Here is a 6231-nt window from a genome sequence, read left to right as displayed (position 1 = left end):
TTTCAGTGTACAAATAAAGCTATTAAGTATTTGTGTGCTACATGAAAAAACAGCCAGTATTTAACTTATGTGCAAAATAATAAACTAAATTGCACCCCTTTGATTGCAACATGGTTTTGTCCAGGAAAAAAACGTACTTTTTTTTTTTTTTTGCCTTACTTATCTTTATGAATCAGGCCCATGGTCTGGAACTGAGAGGAGAAGGCTAGGTGTAGCCCAGAAGCCAGACAGAGGCCTCAGCAGTGTGAGATTGGAGCTGGATGCTGTTACTGCAACTTGCATTTGGGACAAGTTGGGGCTTTTTTTTTATTTTTATCGAAAGTCTGGGATCGGGGCTCTTGTGCAAAAAAAGGTGCAAAACCAAAAATAGTGCTGCAATCTATCCCTGAGCTCCTGAGCCAAAAGGCCCCTAAAGAGGCAAGGGGCGCGGGGGCTCGCTCAGAGAAGCGCCTGGAGAGTATCCTCTGTGCTGCATTTACCTGTCCCCTAAATGCAGTTTTGGGAAGGCCAAGGCGAGTCACAGACTGTGAGCAAGTGAGTCATAGGTGTGAAGGTTACTGTAAAGCACAGCAGGGAGCGAGAGAGAGAGACTATCCATCCAGAAAGAGAGTTAGCTTCTGAGCCGAGAGAGGTACTCCAGCCTGTGAGACGAGCAGGCGATCACTACTGTTGTGCGTTGGAATCGAACTGTCAGTGTTGACGTGTTACATAGTCCAACTGCATGTTGGAAACTTAGGGGCATATTTAATAAAGCACGATAGTGCTTTTAACGGATAATTAAGGTCCCACAGTGTCCTCCGCAAATTTATTAAGGGGGCATCGCAGCAGATATCATGGATATCTGCTGCTTTGCACTCCTCTTCGTTTTTGGGAGCAGTCACCATTCAACAGAATGGTGACTGCTCCTGGCCGCAATCTAACAAGTCCCGAAAAAACATTTTTTTCTGGAACTTGTCATGTTAATGTACCAGCTGCAGCTGGCGTACATGAGGAAATCTAATGCTGTCAGCTCTGCTCCGGAGAGCAGAGCTGGACAGCGCATGTGTGGAGGGATCACATGATCCCTCCCTGTCACTCACAGCTCTCTCTCTGCAACTATCGTTGCAGAGACAGAGAGGGGATCTGTGTGCGCATGTCCAGTTCTTGGAACTGGACATGCGCAATTGAAGAGTAAGGAGAAGACCCGAAGACAGCGCTTCCGAAGAGGCAGGTAAGTATGATTTTTTTTTCCACAGAAACAGCAGATTATCGGGACTGCTGTTTCTGTACTCCGGTTTTGATAAATTTGAGAAATGAATCAATACTTATCCGTCCGATAAGGATTGATAACCATTTCTCTATTTCAACGATAAATGATAAATGTGCCCCTAAGTATTATCTGCTTGAGAGGAGAAGGACGATAAACACCTATTAAACGTTCGCCCACGATGAAACTATCCAGAGCAATAAGAATTTACCCCCCTTACACACTCACAGAAATCATATTTATTTACAGAGGACGGGGCAATAGCCCCATTCAGTTTAAATAGACTTGTGCTGAGAAAAGTCAAAACATTTTATTTTTCCAGCTGTCTCTCCTGTTACCCCCTTATGTAAACACCCACATATATATATATGGAGAATCTTTATCACGCTTTGATAAATATGCTGAGTTGTTTGCTCAGTTTAAAGATGGCAAAGTGGCCAGTTATTTCATCATTGGTAACTATACGTCGCTACACCTGCTGCATGCGCCACACACTTACTTCATTGCTGTTAACTCTGCATGGGTGGCACAGTGGCTAGCATTGCTGCCTCGCAGCGCTGAGACCATGGGCCGTCTCTGGGTGTTGGGTTTATAAGTTCTCCCATGTTTGCCTGGGATTTTTAGAGAATTTAGATTGTCAGTTCTGCTGATGAAAGTGATTAAACATTCTCTGACCAACGCTGCAAATATGTTTTGCACAATATAAAGGTTACTAGTAATAATGTGTATGGGCGCCCGCTTGCTGAATTACCCCGAAGCTGGGAGAGAGACTACTGCCTGGTGCTGAAGGGTACGACAAGGTAGGAGGTGAAGATTACCCCCCAGACACACAGGGGTTAATATTTTATTTGCACACTTATTTATAGTTTTAGACACACTAGTGACCGTCCTGCTACATGTATATACAAATATATACGTCATATATAGCTTATTGTTTTTCACTTGCACAACCTGTTCTTTAGAGACAGAACTGATCAGAAATGTATTTTTATATAGACACATATTAGGGACTTTCCAGGAAAGTTACTTTCAGTTTGAAGATAGGCGGGACTGCCAGTCCAGGGACCCAGATTGCAGACTTTGTTTTTGCTTATATAGAGAGTAGAGACGGCTGTGGGAGGGAGAGTAAATATGGATTGCTGAAAACTGATGCATAGCAAAAAGGTGCTTTAACCCACAGCAACTGATCCGTTTCTTGCTGCCGTTTTCTAGTAGTGTTTAGAAAATGAAAGCAAATGTTTTGCATGTAGCCTGCTTACATGGGGAATCACAGCACGAATCTGAGCTTACTGCCATGCAGCAGTTGTAGTAATTAGTGTCTAGATTAACATGACCGGTTAGGTCCAAACATTGTCCTGGAGGCAGTCAGGAGAAATTTATTGTCATCACTGGGCACCCAAAAGATCACACTGAAGCGCTAGTCCTCACTCCGAAGTGCTAGTCCTCACTCCGAAGTGCTAGTCCTCACACCGAACACTAGTCCTCACACCAAAGCACTAGTCCTCACACCGAACACTAGTCCTCACACCGAAGCTCTAGTCCTCACACCGAACACTAGTCCTCACACCGAAGCGCTAGTCCTCACACCGAACACTAGTCCTCACTCCGAAGTGCTAGTCCTCACTCCGAACACTAGTCCTCACACCGAACACTAGTCCTCACACCGAAGCGCTAGTCCTCACACCGAACACTAGTCCTCACACCGAAGCGCTAGTCCTCACACCGAACACTAGTCCTCACTCCGAAGTGCTAGTCCTCACTCCGAAGTGCTAGTCCTCACACCGAACACTAGTCCTCACACCGAAGCGCTAGTCCTCACACCGAACACTAGTCCTCACACCGAAGCGCTAGTCCTCACACCGAACACTAGTCCTCACACCGAACACTAGTCCTCACACCGAAGCGCTAGTCCTCACACCGAACACTAGTCCTCACACCAAAGCACTAGTCCACACACCGAACACTAGTCCTCACACCAAAGCACTAGTCCTCACACCGAACACTAGTCCTCACACCAAAGCACTAGTCCTCACTCCGAAGTGCTAGTCCTCACACTGAAGCACTAGTCCACACACCGAACACTAGTCCTCACACCAAAGCACTAGTCCTCACACTGAACACTAGTCCTCACACTGAACACTAGTCCTCACACCGAAGCACTAGTCCACACACCGAACACTAGTCCTCACACCAAAGCACTAGTCCTCACACTGAACACTAGTCCTCACACCGAAGCACTAGTCCACACACCGAAGTGCTAGTCCTCACACCGAACACTAGTCCTCACACCAAATTACTAGTCCACACACCGAACACTAGTCCTCACACCAAAGCACTAGTCCTCACACCGAACACTAGTCCTCACACTGAAGCTGTAGCACACAAATATCAACTTTAAATTTCAGTGTTCAAATAAGGTATCAAGTATTTGTGTGTTACATGAAAAAACAGTCAGTATTTAACTTATGTGCAAAACAGAACACTAATTTTCACCCCTTGCATTGTAACATGGTTTTGTCCAGGAGACTGAAATAAGAAACTTTTTAATTTAAGTTCCTTAATGAATCAGGCCCTTAATGATGATATTAAATACGAGTTGACCCGTATAGACCTTCCGCAGGGTTTAGAAGAATTCATGGATAGATGCATGACTATTGACAACCATCTCATGGAACCACAAAAAAAGGTGCAGATTCTAGCGTCCTAGTTCACTATTAACTCCCCCAACCTCTTCTTCATGTCCTTTAGTTACTGAACCTTAGGGGTTGCCAATACATATAGGGAATGTTAGGGGTCCACTCTCCCATCAAGAAAGGACACCAAGAAGGGACTACAATCTTTGTCTTTATTGTACCATTCCTTCCGAAGCATTTTCTTCCAGTGTGTCATCATCTCCATTATCATCATCCTTTATTTATATAGCGCCAGCAAATTCCGTGGCGATTTACAATTGGGGACAAATCTAGTAATATAGACAATACTGGATAAAACAGACAAAGAGGTGAGAAGACCCTGCTCGCAAGCTTGCTATCGTTTGGATTCGAGTAGTTTGTCTTGTGGACACTTTCAGACCCCAACTCTTTAAAGAGGGGGGTCGAGGTCATTCTCTTCACTACCTTCTTACCATCAATCAATCTAATATTACCAAGACTATTCCCATTGTTATATATCTCTTCAGCTGGAGTTTTTAAAATTAATGAAATCAAAACTGTAGCTTTAGTTGATTCTGGTTCTATGGGTAATTATATCGACCAAGGCTTAGTTAAATTTCATAACATCCCTACTAAGACTGATTCCACAGTTATACCTTTGGAAAGTATTGATGGTTCCCCTATCGCTTCATGTCCCATTGACAAGGAAACGGGAGCCTTACACCTTAAAGTTAATAAAAATTACCAGGAGACCTTAACATTGTACATCGTTCAACCCCCTAAATTCACTATTGTTTTGGGAATGCTGTGGTTATCCAAACAAAACCGTAAACTTAACAGGTTCAATAAAGAGCTTATTTTCCTTCTCACTGTTTAGTCACTCAAGCGTGTACTTCAGTTGAGGTGGTTCAGAAGTTAGGAGTCTTCCACTGTGCAGGTCGCGGCCCTCTGGAGAGTATGGTAAACTGACGGGTTACAGCTATACACAAAGGGATTCAGGAGCCTCCCTGAACCAGGTTGTAGGAGGAACACTAAAAGAATAGGAAAGTCTCTGGAGAGTAGGAGCTGTAGTGTAACAGCGGATGATGAAGGCAATGACAAATAGGTTATGGAGATGGAAAGTAGTATATGGGTGAACTGTGACAGATAGCTATTACCACAGGCGTGGAGTAGCGACTTGTCCAGAGTACAGGTACGATACAAGGTAGCGCGGAGAGGTCTGCGGCTGACAGGTATTACCACTGGCCTTTGATCAAGTAAAAAGACCCTTCCAAACTGCTCGCCATGGCAACCAAGAGATTGTAAAATTTGAACTCAGAGTGACATGACCATAGAGCCCAACAAAATATGATCCCCTTTATATTTTAGTTTTTTCATCCAAACTTTATATATTTGTAACAATGCTCCAGAAATAAAGATAAGATGGAACATTATGTTCCAATACTTTATTTTCTTTTGTAGGGGCTGGGGTTGGGGACTTTTTTCCTTTAACTTGTTTCAAGTTTCTCTTTGTAGCAGACTATAACTACACTGTATGTCTTTATTTTATTTTCCCCTTCCCTTTTGTGTTTCCCTGTAGTTGTGGCTCCACCTGTCCTACTCTTTGGGGTATATTTACTAAACTGCGGGTTTGAAAAAGTGGAGATGTTGCCTACAGCAACCAATCAGATTCTAGCTGTCATTTTGTAGAATGCACTAAATAAATGATAACTAGAATCTGATTGGTTGCCACCATAGGCAACATCTCCACTTTTTCAAACCCGCAGTTTAGTAAATATACCCCTTTGTCTTTATGTATATTTCTGTAGGTGGGGTCAGGGTATTAATGGACAGGGGTGATACCAGCTGAGTGCTGGAAAAAAGCACACAGACCAGATTATCAAGGCAACAGCCAGCATAGCCTCGCACAGTCATGTTCCTTCGTAGAGAACACAATCTCCCTTCCTTCTTGGGTGTCACCTCCACAAGGCTCCTGCTCTGATAGAGCAGAGCTCGGACTGGATACTGAGGTTCACAGAATGGACAGAGTCTTTTTGTAGCAGTTTGTCATATCTTCCATTTTATTGAAGCCTTCATCCTGATTGGATGAGTGGCTTCATGGTGGGGCGTAGTTACTACCTTAGTTTAGTGGAGTGACATGGAGAGAACGGATTAAGAGCGGGAGAGAGTAGAAAGGAACAAAGGAATATAAGAAAGAAAATTAAAGGGAAGTGAAAGCCGGAAGATGATAATAGAGAAGCTAGAAAAAGAGAGTTAAACCGCTTCAGCTAAGACATGGGCTAATGCAACAACTAGAGGAGGGTACAAGAAGAGAAGTAAAACAGCTAAAAATAA

This window comes from Mixophyes fleayi, chromosome 9 (genome assembly GCF_038048845.1).
Source record: "Mixophyes fleayi isolate aMixFle1 chromosome 9, aMixFle1.hap1, whole genome shotgun sequence".
NCBI classification, from domain to species: domain Eukaryota; kingdom Metazoa; phylum Chordata; class Amphibia; order Anura; family Limnodynastidae; genus Mixophyes; species Mixophyes fleayi.
This window is presented reverse-complemented; position numbering follows the sequence as displayed.